Source organism: Triplophysa rosa, linkage group LG8, assembly GCF_024868665.1.
Source record: "Triplophysa rosa linkage group LG8, Trosa_1v2, whole genome shotgun sequence".
In the NCBI taxonomy this organism is placed as follows: domain Eukaryota; kingdom Metazoa; phylum Chordata; class Actinopteri; order Cypriniformes; family Nemacheilidae; genus Triplophysa; species Triplophysa rosa.
The window spans coordinates 15,832,271-15,845,578 of record NC_079897.1 but is presented as its reverse complement, the minus strand read 5'-3'; the positions used below and the strand labels follow the sequence as shown (position 1 = coordinate 15,845,578).

The 13,308-nt window shown below is 40.8% G+C and overlaps 1 protein-coding gene across 4 annotated transcripts in view; it reads left to right on the top strand.

The window, feature by feature from the left end:
* Nucleotides 1-13,308, top strand: part of osbpl3b (oxysterol binding protein-like 3b) — a 69,311-nt gene that overhangs the window by 14,749 nt on the left and 41,254 nt on the right. The window lies entirely within an intron of this gene.

The following is a 13,308-nucleotide window of genomic DNA, read 5'->3' as shown; positions in this document are numbered from 1 at the left end:
TTACATCCGTAACCAAGACGTTCCCTTTCTGTCGGTCTCTCGACGTTGTGTCGTTGTGCTGCTGCAACAGACATCTCATCATCACGTACCATTTCCGATACGGGGTTGAGGAACAAGACGGTGGGACCGTCTCATGGGGAACGGTCAGACGAGCGAGACAAGGTGCGAACGGTCCGCGAGCCAGTGGCTGACGGATTAGCGCTCACAGTAATCCTCATATCACCCTCGCTGCTTGCCGTAGCGGGCGGCAGGGCTGTTGTCCTGCCGTCACGGAACGGGAAGCAGACGAGGTGGTGGCTGAGTCCCGTGGGAACACAGCCACCCATGACACAACGTCTGAATCGTCAACCGCCCGCAGTGCGGGCAGGTCGTATCCACAACATCTGCCTCAGCGTACTGGAAGCAGACATCGCGTCCGTACGAGAACAGCGGGACATGCCACGCTGGAGAAATTTGCTCTTTTAGAGAAAAAACTCGAACACTTCTGGAACCGCCAAGACGCCCAGGGGAAGTCGCCGCAGGAAGGGACAGTCCGCTGCACCACGTCGTAGAACCGGCAGTCTTGTAGTTGCTATTTGTAGCGAAGTCTGTTGATCATGAGCGAAGGCTCCGAAGAACAAAAGTTGAATGAATGAGTCTCCCTTTTATACCCGGATATCCGGGGGCGGAGTCCGGCATGCAAATTTTATTCGCCAATTTTATTGGCCTTTTCTAAGAAGTCAGAAGCGATTGGTTCTCAGGGACGAACCCCATCTGTCGGCTCGACACAACGTCGAGAGACCGACAGAAAGGGAACCCAGTTGCCTGCTTGCATGGATGTGGGTGTAATCTGTCTGGCTTTGTCACGTGAAACACATCCAACATAAGGCAAAATAAAAAAGCTAGTCTTGTCCCACTTGATTGAGGAAACGCATCAAAATTCAAACATCAGTTCAAATCTAAAAATAAACTGGAGTCACCTTACGAAAGATTCAACCCTTACGAAAATTAACAGTGTTTTTTATTTGTGGTAAAAGTGTAGTAACCATTAGGGATGCCACAATACTCAATATAATATTGAACCGTTCAGTATGACCTCCACGGTTCAATACGTGTAAGTGAATTGCGGTTTTGCATTTAAATTATTTCCGTGCGCTCAATGACACTCTGAACTGGCTCTGTCCATGTTTGTCTGTATCTAATATGCGAGTGGTGGTTGGGTGGTGAAGCGAGGCTGCCTGTAACACGAGAAGCAATGTGCTGTTGAGAGACGCGAGCTGGCTTTATTGTATGCCCGTTGTACTAAAGTGATAATCTCCGAATTTGGCACATCAAGAATGTATTTTTACACTGCATACGAAGGCAACACGCTCGCGACCATGCCAACGTCCGTTTTCATGCCACTCGGACAGGTATTTACGTCATAGCGAGCACCTCCAGGCAGCTATTTAGCATTGCATTTCTTCTAATTTATTAATCACTGTCATCGCAGTGGCGCACCTTGTTAATATATTATCTTTGGCCTTTCCCATTGAGCGCTTGTGTTTGCAGTGTTACGCGCACCGCGTTTACTTCCATTACAGCAATTGCAAGTTTTGCATTACGTTATTTTAAATACTCTGACTGTGCGTTCAGACCGCCGCCGTCAAGAGCGTCAAAGTGGCCGGAAGTCATTAATTTTCAATGTGAGCCGGTGGCGGGCAGCAGCGCGTCTTGGCCGTTGAGGGCGTCAACCCTGTAAACTTTGGTCTACGTCAGAGCGCCAGAGCGTCCACGAATCTTTCTACAGAGCTGCTGGCAGGGCAGCCAGAGCGAATTTTGACGCTCTCGACGGCGGCGGTCTGAACGCACAGTGATGTGCAAAACTTCTTCAAGAAGCTTATTTTACTGGCATGTTGATGAACAGTAAACCAAAAACTGCTATGAGCCAGGAATTTGTACAAGTTGATTTTTGCTTAAAGATAATAAAATAAGTAAAGTTAAATAAAGAGAATTTCAGTAATAGTTTTTTCTTCTTCTTAAATGTTTACTGTTCCTGTCACATAAGCATAGAACAATGAAAACTGGCACTTTACTGTGCCAAATCATCAGAACCGAACCGAAAACCATGGGTGAAAAACCGAGGTTCGTATTGAACCGTGGGTGAGCTGTATTGTCTCTAGTAACCATGTTTTTTGTGTATTGATTACTGGGAAAACCATGGTTTTACTACAGTAATCATGGTTTAACTACGTTTTTTTCCAGTTAGCATTTTAGCACTTCCGGATCCATCGGCCAAAGTCTTTGTTTTTGGTTCAATGCCTAAAATAAGGTTTATGGTCAACAAAACCTCTAAATATTTTCACATTTTAATCTAAAATGTGACGTTGATATCGAGCGTTGATATAATTTTTTTGATCTTCCAAAAGTCTATGGAAAAATCCATAGGCTTTTGGTCGAGGGAACCAGTGCAATGCTAACTTACAGGTTGGCCTACAAAAACACGTCATCTCTACAGTACTCTATTGCGGTTCTCAAACCTTTTCGTTGTAAGGCCCCCTTTGTGTAGTGTGCATTGCTTTGCGCACCCCCAAATAAAGACTTCTTTAACTTTGAATTTTAATTAAACCAAAAATATATTCAGTTATACAATGCTGGAACATCAATTCTTTTGGTTGGTGGTCTTATTTTTCTTATGTTTGATTGCATAAAATCTATGATAAATGTCTATATTTCATAAAATGCCACAAAATATGTGGCCCCCCTGGATCCATCTTCGGGCCTCCAGTTTGAGAACCACTGCTCTATTGCATTCATACTCAACTTTGGCATTCATACTTGTAGCCCCATAGCACAGATTGAAGTTAGTAATTTGAAGCCATACTTCCACATCCTCCTGGGTCTAGATCTCACAGACTCAAGAGAAATGGACCTGATATCTATCACCAACATCTTTGTGCAGGAGGGGAACACGAGTGTTGAGTTTGCATAGAGATGTTTCCTGTCAGGTTTAATTTATTTACAGTATTTATATCGTAGCTGTAATGAACTGCAATCTTTGTTAAAGCTAAAGGGTGTAATTGTTTCTGATTTTTTGATCCCATCTTAACATAGAGGGACAGTTACAGTCTAAGTCATTTGTCATGTGATTTTGTCTGTAAAGTGTAAACTATCACTGTGTGGCACTATCTAAACATTTCTCTGTGTGATTTAGCATTCCAGGAAGCCTGAAACACCAACCTTGGCAGATAGGGGAGTAGGCAGGAAATATGCTGAGAATGAAAACAATCATTATGTTTGTAATTCTGTGTGGTGACGTTAGTGGGGGAGAAGGTTTTTCACAGACAGCAGTGTTTTGAGAAGTGCATTTGCTCTCAAAATGGTGAATCACAACTTGCTTGAGGATACGGTTAAGTGTTCGTCCGTAGGGGTCTCTACTTATGTATGTGCTTAACTTCAAAATAGGATTTTAAAGACAATAAAAATAAAGTAAACTGAACCAGCACAGGACAGAGAACAAAGGGGCATTAAATAAGGGATAAAATCAAGAGGGGACAGGTGTGGGGCATGAAATCATTACGAGCAATAATGAGGCAACGAAAGGGCGGGAACAGAGACGAGACCGGAGAGAGAGAGAGTATGGAAGGCCAACAGGGCCAAAACTCTCCCTCCACATGAAACATGGGGTTCTGCCATGGCTCTGCCACAAGACCAAGAAAAACATGACAAGAGAGGCATAACCATGACAGAAAAGTATGTATGTGCAACAATAACATGCATAATAGTGCTAATGTAATGTTTTAACATAATATTGCTGTGAAAAAAAGGGTTGTTTCTATGCATCCCTCATCTAAGTGGTCCTTGCCCCGGAAAACGTTGAAGACCCCTGCATTATAATAAGCTTACCTTTGTGAATCGTGGTAAGTTAATAAGAGACTGTTTAAAGGCGCAGTTCTTGATTAACAGCGGCCACTACCGTTGTATTACAGATTTGCCACGAATTGCTGAGTCCAAACACGACAGTGGCCACCACAGTACAAAAAGATGTCGTTCTCATGTTGACGCAGGGAAGAGATTTTGCGGGCATTAGAAAGACTCTAGAAAGAGCAATGTCTTATGTATTACATAAAATAAAAGCTTTGTGGATTTTAAGTTTAAAAAGAAGGATAAAAGTCAGGGAGGAGCTAGAACCTGTGTTAATATTATAAAGTACCAGCGGTACTAAGGCTTTTAGGAGATATACTGACAGATATCTATGGAGATACTTTCCAGCAGAGAGAGACGTTGGAGAGAAAGATCGTCTAAAAATCACCCCCGAGGAGGTTGCTTTGATTCAGATCAGATGTGAGTAACATACTAACATACCAATTAGGGCTGTGCAATTAATCGAAAATAATTGTAATCGTCAATTTTTGCCTTCAACAATTACAAAAACAAAATAATCGACGTAAAACGATTATTGTGCCGCATTCCATTTTGCAAGGATCATCTCTTTTCTTGTGGTATAAATCCACAGCGCACCCCCTTCCTTTACAGTTGTTCAGCTGTGCTATTTCTTTACATTTATTTTTCAGTTGAATTCACAGTTTAAAAGCAAAGTTTTTTTATTTTTCTATGTTGTTTTAAAACTTAGTGAGTAATCATGTTAAATAATCGGGATCTCAATATTGGCCAAAATAATCGTGATTATGATTTGTGTCATAATCGAGCAGCCCTAATACCAATATATGTTGTTGTTGTAATATTAGCTGTGTGACAAAGCAGTTTTGAGCATCATTGTTTATCTGGAACCGCTTTAATATTGTACTCGTCCAGATGCTTGAGAGAGAGAGCGAGAGCACGTTGGAGCTGAAACTGGAGAGCGAGCGAGAGCGCGTTTTACTTTTTTACTCAAGGATGAATAAACTTTCATTTTATCCGCGGGTCACATGCGTTCCGCACCGGAGAGCACGATCCGTACGGATCACGGATCTTCCCGCGATCCGTTTCACCAAGATACCGCAGCGGAGAGGAAGAGGAAACGCTTGTTGTAGAGTTGTTTGTCCCGTTTAGGGCTGCTGTACAAAACATGGCGGCGAATTCAATGTATGTAGGGCTGCTCTGTATGTAGATATAAACAGCTTATTCTAAGGTATTACAAACATAATGGTTCATTACGTAAGGTCTTTATACACCTCTGAAGAAATAGTTTTGTATATTATATTGCATTTCCGTCAATAGATCCACCTAAAAACGCCGTATTGCTCCTTTAACACTGATGTTTCATGTACTTCTCCATTTACAACCAAAAAACGGATTATGGGTTTCAGCTTTAGAGTGACTTTACTACAAGTGGAAGTTGTGAAGAAACCCTCACCTAGCGACTAGTAGTAGAAACTTGATATAGCTCATTACAAACCCTTAAATACCTGTATATGCTATATCGTGCTAATCCATCATCTCATTGCCTCTGTGAAGTATATACCTCGTTGATCAAGCTCCATCTCAACCGTAATGCTTACAATCACTCCAGCTTGCTGCCAAATCCTCCTCATTATCCCAATTGCTTATGATGATCTGCCCATGCGATCACTCTGCCACATTTACGCCTCTGTCCGTGACCAAAACCACCTCTTGCAATCGCAGTAATGAAGTGTTCTTTACTTTAATTATATACCTTAACAGCATTAGAACAAAGTAAAGTAGCATATGATTATTTCACAATATCACAGCATAAATGCTTGTGTGGGTGTGAAAATCTGCGTGCGCGTCTGTGTTTTGGACACCATACTTTAACAGAGACCCCCTGACATCATCCTTTCATCTTCCGGAACATTCTTGCACCTCACCCGCCACCAGCGGCCTGCATGTACCACCGTTGTCTCATTTCCATCAGGGCTTTGTGTTGTAGTTATTTTTGGCGTTGTCTGTGCCGTGCTCACTTTCAAAAGAAACACACAATACTCTGCACCCTGTGACAGAGAGATTCAATTACAGGGGCACAGACGCAGAAAGAGCTGCCAGTCATCCTATCTCACCTGACCAGGTATTACATCACGTTTCTGTCTGTGCAGATGCTGCAGTTAAAAGTGTCGAGCTCGACCTGCAGGTGGTTTTAAGGGGTTTTTCCAACTATGCTGGTTCTGTGCAGAATCTTAAGTCCATTTATTCTCTTTAGTTTTCACTTTCACACTTGGTCTCCTTGATAGGGACAAAATAAGAAACAAATATGTTTGTAAGATGGTTGGTGTCAGAGGTGCATCATAAGTTTTTGTAATTTTTCTCACAGCAAATATTTATGTTTTAATTACTGTACATTTTTAGGTTAAATATAAGATCAAATATTAGAAATAAACAACGCCATTTAGAGCAAATCTGTGAGAAGGCAAAACGTACCGTAGAATTAGGTCAGCGCACAATCAGCTATTTTTATTCAACCAAAATCTTAATTTAGAATGAGCTGCGAATTGCTTAAAGCAGGAGTCTTCAACTAAAATCGCTTGAGGTCCAGTAAACGAACCCTCCTTACCAGCCGAGGTCCGGATAATTAAATACCAAGAAACATGAATTGATTGGTTCAATTCATGAATGAATTGGTTTTTGGCAGACCAAAGAAATAAACATGTCTTTTCATATCTATAAGACGGCATTACAATGTCTGCAACAATATAATGAAGGAAAATGTGCAAAATGCCCTAATCTCTAAACTTGCACTGAATATACATTCATTTCAACATTAACAACTTTAAAAGAAAACTAAAGTGTTGTTTTCTGCTGAACTGAGATTAACAAACAGCAGCATCAAGTTGTGACTGATCATCCTCTGATAACAATTCAGCTCTTCTTGTGGCTGGTGCAGCTGAAAGGGGGGTTTGATTAATATTTTCTTTTAGTTCATGTCTTTATTTTCCTTCTAAAAGTGTTTCACACGCAGACTCCATGCACTCTTTTACTATTTTCCCATCAGTAAAGGGCTTGTTATGTTTTCCTAAGATCCACGGTATTCTTAGGGAACATTCATATGCCACGATTGCGTGGAAATAGAATCCAATTGCAGGCAGGCAAGGGAGACGAGGACTTAACAGACAAGACTTTATTGAACACAAAACAGGGCAAAACAAAAGACCCGCGATGGGGTACAAAACTGGGACGAGAAAATAATAATGATAAATCACAACACGAAGACTCACTGCACACTAGACTAATAAACATTAGACGGAGACTAAACTAACACTTACTACGAAAGACGAACGGCATCAGGAACAGGGAACATCCAACACGGAACGTGATCCAAATAGCTCTCAAAGGATACCGTGAGAGTAGTGCACACACGACAGCTTCAAACACAAACAACCACAATGAACAAGCAAAGAGACAGAGAACATGAGGGCTTTTGAAGGGCAAGACAAACGAGGGATAATGACACAAGGCAGGTGAAGGTAATGGAACACGGACGGGAAGCAATACAGGAAACGAGAGGGGCAGGGCCAAAGACAAGACACCGGAGAGAACGCATATTATTGTCAAAAGGACAATAATATGTTTCTCTCCACACATAACCAAAGACCTTGTCATGGCTCTGCCTCAGGACCAGGAAATCCAAGACTAGGTGAGGCAGAACCATGACATCATATGCTCGTTGTTAGGCGGTAAGTGAGTGAGGGAGGACCCGTGTAGATCGCTACAACTGGGCTTTGAGCTGATATACACTCACCTAAAGGATTATTAGGAACACCTGTTCAATTTCTCATTAATGCAATTATCTAATCAACCAATCACATGGCAGTTGCTTCAATGCATTTAGGGGTGTGGTCCTGGTCAAGACAATCTCCTGAACTCCAAACTGAATGTCAGAATGGGAAAGAAAGGTGATTTAAGCAATTTTGAGCGTGGCATGGTTGTTGGTGCCAGACGGGCCGGTCTGAGTATTTCACAATCTGCTCAGTTACTGGGATTTTCACGCACAACCATTTCTAGGGTTTACAAAGAATGGTGTGAAAAGGGAAAAACATCCAGTATGCGGCAGTCCTGTGGGCGAAAATGCCTTGTTGATGCTAGAGGTCAGAGGAGAATGGGCCGACTGATTCAAGCTGATAGAAGAGCAACTTTGACTGAAATAACCACTCGTTACAACCGAGGTATGCAGCAAAGCATTTGTGAAGCCACAACACGCACAACCTTGAGGCAGATGGGCTACAACAGCAGAAGACCCCACCGGGTACCACTCATCTCCACTACAAATAGGAAAAAGAGGCTACAATTTGCACGAGCTCACCAAAATTGGACAGTTGAAGACTGGAAAAATGTTGCCTGGTCTGATGAGTCTCGATTTCTGTTGAGACATTCAAATGGTAGAGTCAGAATTTGGCGTAAACAGAATGAGAACATGGATCCATCATGCCTTGTTACCACTGTGCAGGCTGGTGGTGGTGGTGTAATGGTGTGGGGGATGTTTTCTTGGCACACTTTAGGCCCCTTAGTGCCAATTGGGCATCGTTTAAATGCCACGGCCTACCTGAGCATTGTTTCTGACCATGTCCATCCCTTTATGACCACCATGTACCCATCCTCTAATGGCTACTTCCAGCAGGATAATGCACCATGTCACAAAGCTCGAATCATTTCAAATTGGTTTCTTGAACATGACAATGAGTTCACTGTACTAGAATGGCCCCCACAGTCACCAGATCTCAACCCGATAGAACATCTTTGGGATGTGGTGGAACGGGAGCTTCGTGCCCTGGATGTGCATCCCACAAATCTCCATCAACTGCAAGATGCTATCCTATCAATATGGGCCAACATTTCTAAAGAATGCTTTCAGCACCTTGTTGAATCAATGCCACGTAGAATTAAGGCAGTTCTGAAGGCGAAAGGGGGTCAAACACCGTATTAGTATGGTGTTCCTAATAATCCTTTAGGTGAGTGTATTTTCCGTGTCCTTACCTCAGACTGCTGCGGGCAAGTTTCTTCAAAGTGTCCATGTCTAGTTTCATAATGCCGTTTAACGTTTCCACTTTTGACAACCGCAACAGACTCCGAGCAAATGAGACAAACCGGCCTCGTGCATGTTGATGCAGGAACAATAAATGCAAATCTCTCGACCCATTCATCTTGGAAAACATGGTTTTCAGCATCAACTTTTCTAACTTTTGAACATTGTTTTTCAGTCACTGACAGTTACATCTGTCTGCGCGCTGTGCAGCAAGTCTGTCTCGGCTCTCTTCACTCATCGACGTCTGAACGTAGCAACAGTGCGCAAATGTTAACTGTCCGTGGCGCCGTAGGACCCAAACTGCTACTGAGTGGACCTTGATGTGCCTGGTATAAATTTGATTACATTAGAAAATAATAGGCTTGTTCGACTTGATCCGACAGGCGGATGACATCAAAGTACCGCGAGAGCCATTCGAAAAACCATAAAATGTTTGGTTTCGAATCGCTCTCGCGTATAGTATATGTACATATACACAGCCGTGGACAAAATTAGGAGACCATTTCAAAGTTCAGTTTTTCTGAATTTACTATTTAGAGATTTGAGTTTAGGTAAAATTATTATTTTTGTTTTATTCTGTGAACTACTAACAATATTTCTCCCAAATTTCAAACAAAAATATTGTTTCTATTTGCATTTAGATGCTCTGTCATTTGTTTAGACCTCAAATACTGCAAATAAAACAAGTCCATATTCACTTTTAGTAAATACAACAGTATAAAAAAAGTATTTTTTATATGATAACCTCTATTTTATCACTGTTTTCATGTGTCTTGTCATGCTGTCAGTCTTTCACATTGCTGTTGGATGATTTTATGTCACTACTGAGGTTTGATTTTGTTGAAATTCAACAGACAGTGGACTGGAATAGACACAATACATCTAAAAATACTGATTAAATGAAAATTTGGAATGTATACGTTTGTATTAGGAATACATCAGAATTAAGTTTTCCTAATAATTGTTTCTTTGTTACAGTCAATATGATACTATTATAATAAATTTGCTGTTTTTATTTACTATTACAGAATGTGAAGTATATTAAACATTGGTGGTGATGCTCAATTTTCCTTTTTAATAAATTATGTCCTTTGGCTAAAAAATAACAAATATACGTTATAGATGTTTCAGGGGCAACAACATAAACATTTGTTACGCATTTCCCTGGCATTTCTGTTTTGAATTGGTGTCTGTGAGAGGTTCCTGGAATGCCCAGAACTGTAATGAATCTTTTAAATCGGCCCTTCTGTCAGGGGGTTGGAAATTGGTGATTCAGAGATATGACCCACTTTTTCCAGCCCATCTCTTTTATGACCCTACGAACTGAGATTCACATATCATCAATCAGATCCTTTCATCAGAGTCAAGCTGATAATGAACAGCTCACAATGTAAGGCAGCATTGCTCTCATTGTGTCGCAGGACTTTTTGAGAATGATTTTGCCATGATTTGACCAAAGAATCGTGTTGCTATTTTGACAAGTGTCACAATTGGAACTGCGATATGATATGAACAGCATTGAGCTTTGAGCCTGTCATATTGCCATCGCTAAGATGTTACGACCAAAGGAGTAAAAGTGTGTCAGATCACATTGAGACAGCAGCTCTCCTGTTGAGCATGTTGTAATTTATAAATTGAGCAGTCTGGTATGGTTTTGCAGGAAATGTCAAGTTGACGTCATTTAAATTCAACCCATGTAATAAGTATGTAAGGTTACCTGCAATTTTATGTTTCAGAGATGGCTAGAAAGAGGAAACGTTTTGGATTGCAAATTTAAAGGGATAGTCCACCCAAAAATTCTGTCAGCTTTTATTAGATTGTATGTCATTCGAAAGCTATATAACTCTTTCTTCTGTGGAACACAAAAGAAGATATTTTGAGAAATGTCTCTGTGGTTTTGTGTCCATACAATGGAAGTCAATGGGGGCCAATGATGTTCGGTTACAAACATTCTTCAAAATATCTTTTGTGTTCTGCCGAAAAAAGAAATGCATGCAGGTTTGGAATGAGACGAGGGTGAGTAAATGATAAAATAATTGTCATTTTTGGGTGAACTATCCCTTTAAATCATGTTTTGTACTTGTGCCTTTAGTAGTAGATATTATATTATATCATTGGTTCTGATATGGCCCATTTTTCCCTCACACTTATTGTCCTTAACCCAGTAATGTGATTTCTTGCGTTACACTTTTAAATATCTGTGTTGGCACATCTGAGAGTGATTGTTCAACTGTATGCATGGCTGTAAAACATGAATCGAAACTTCATGACTGCTTCATGACTCAAATGTTACGCTGCATTCTCATGTGCATGTGTTTGCACTTCTGATGGCCTTTGTCATTGTAATGGGGTGTTTTCACAGCTTCATGCGTGTTTGCGCGAGCGATTGTGCATGTTGAATACGATCGGTGGAAAGTAAATGAATAAATGATAAAGCGGCACTCGGAGGCAGCTGCTCACTGTTGGCTTCTGAAGCAGCATGAGCGAGGTGGCGACGGAGAACGGCGTTTATCACAACCAGGAGTCTGTTTACCGGAACAAACCAGTCACCACAGCCACTGAGAGACCTCACGGCGGGGCCTTAATTAGCTGCGTGTGCATCCGTGAGCGCTCGGTGAGGTCACGGATGTCGCTGTTGTGCTTTTGCTTTCGAAAGAATCTAAACAATCAACATCACGCTGACTGATGTCAGCTCAAAACACACAAATGGCAACTTCTTGATGTTTTTATAGCTGAAATCACTGGTTGAAACACACTGCAAAATTTAAATTCAAAATTCATCTTCACTTTTAGTCATCAAAGAGCCCTGTTTACCCATTTACACAACATGTTAAATGGATAGTTCACCCAAAAATGAAAATTCTTTCATTATTTACTCGAATGTCATTACAAACCTGTATGACTTTCTTTCTTCTGCAGAACACAAAACAAGAACATGTCACAACTGCATTGAGAACGCCAGATTTCTTCATGCTCACAGGAAGTGATTAAAGCTGAGAATGTTGATGTGGAGCTGAGATTGAGATGCTGAACATTAGCTGAAAGCTGGGCGTGGTGTGTGAATGTAGAGGTGATATATTGCTCTCGGCTGCCTATGAGTTAAATCATATTCTGCTCCCAGGGCCATGAAAATACAAATATATCCACAGCTTCAGTTTGATTTTCCTAAAAGAAGTGGGAGTCGATAACTGAGGGAGAGAGAGAGATCTGCAAGACTGCATGTTTGTCGTGACCTCGGCAGGTGGATGGAAATGAAGGGGTGGTTGGTTGTGGGGGAGAATATGTAATTTTGTTAACCTTGCAGCATTTCTGTGTCCCACATTGTGACCTGTGCTGCTGCTTATAATGAAGGCTGGAAAGGAATACAGTATGCCTGAAGGATGACTGGAATACAGTATGAATTTATTTATTAAATAAACCCGTACCTGGCATGCTAAAGATCTGTTAAAGGAAGAAAAATCTATTTCAGCCAATTTTTGGTGTCCTATTTCTTTTTCAAGGACTTTTTGTTTGATAGTGAAAATACATATTCATAAATGTTACACCGGACATACACAATGCAGCACAACTTGTTACCTAATATACAGTATAACGTGTGTTAAGTAAATATTCCTTGTCTGACCCCTAAAACAAAATGTATTTTAATTCAGTAAGTTATTATTTATTTTGTGTAGTATTGAACATATGAAACATGTCCAGATATGGTCGAATCTAAACACAGGGGGCTAGACACAGGTGTTGCGACAATGAGTTTGCATACGGTGCTGTTGTAACACATGACTTCAAACAAGCCTAGAGACAAAGCAAGAGAGCATTTGCATTTTGTTCTCCCTTCCTGTGACAGGGAAGATCTGACGGGCTGCGGTGATGACCAAAATCTATTCCTGATATAGGTTGAGCAGCAACAACGTAAACAAACGTTTTGTGGCCCAAACTTAAATTCAGGTTGAAGAATCAATAACTGTTGAGTAGTTTTGATCTAATTTGATACAATTAATATACAATAAAACATTGATATAAAGTAATATTAATATATAAATTAAGTATAAAATAAATTGTTATATTATAACCTAACCCAGTGGTTCTCAAACTGGGGTCCGTGGTCCCCTGTGGGGCCCCAAGATGGATCCAGGGGGGCCACAGATTTTGTGGCATTTTATGAAATATAGAAATTTATCATAGATTTTATGCAATCAAACATCAGAAAAATGACACCACCAACCAAAAGAATTGAGGTTTCAGCATTGTATAACTGAATGTTTTTGGTTTAATAAAAATTCTAAGTTTAAGATTATATGTCTTTATATGGGGGGCCGCAAAGCGATGCACTTAACACAAAGGGGACCTTACAACGAAAAAGTTTGAGAACCACTGAC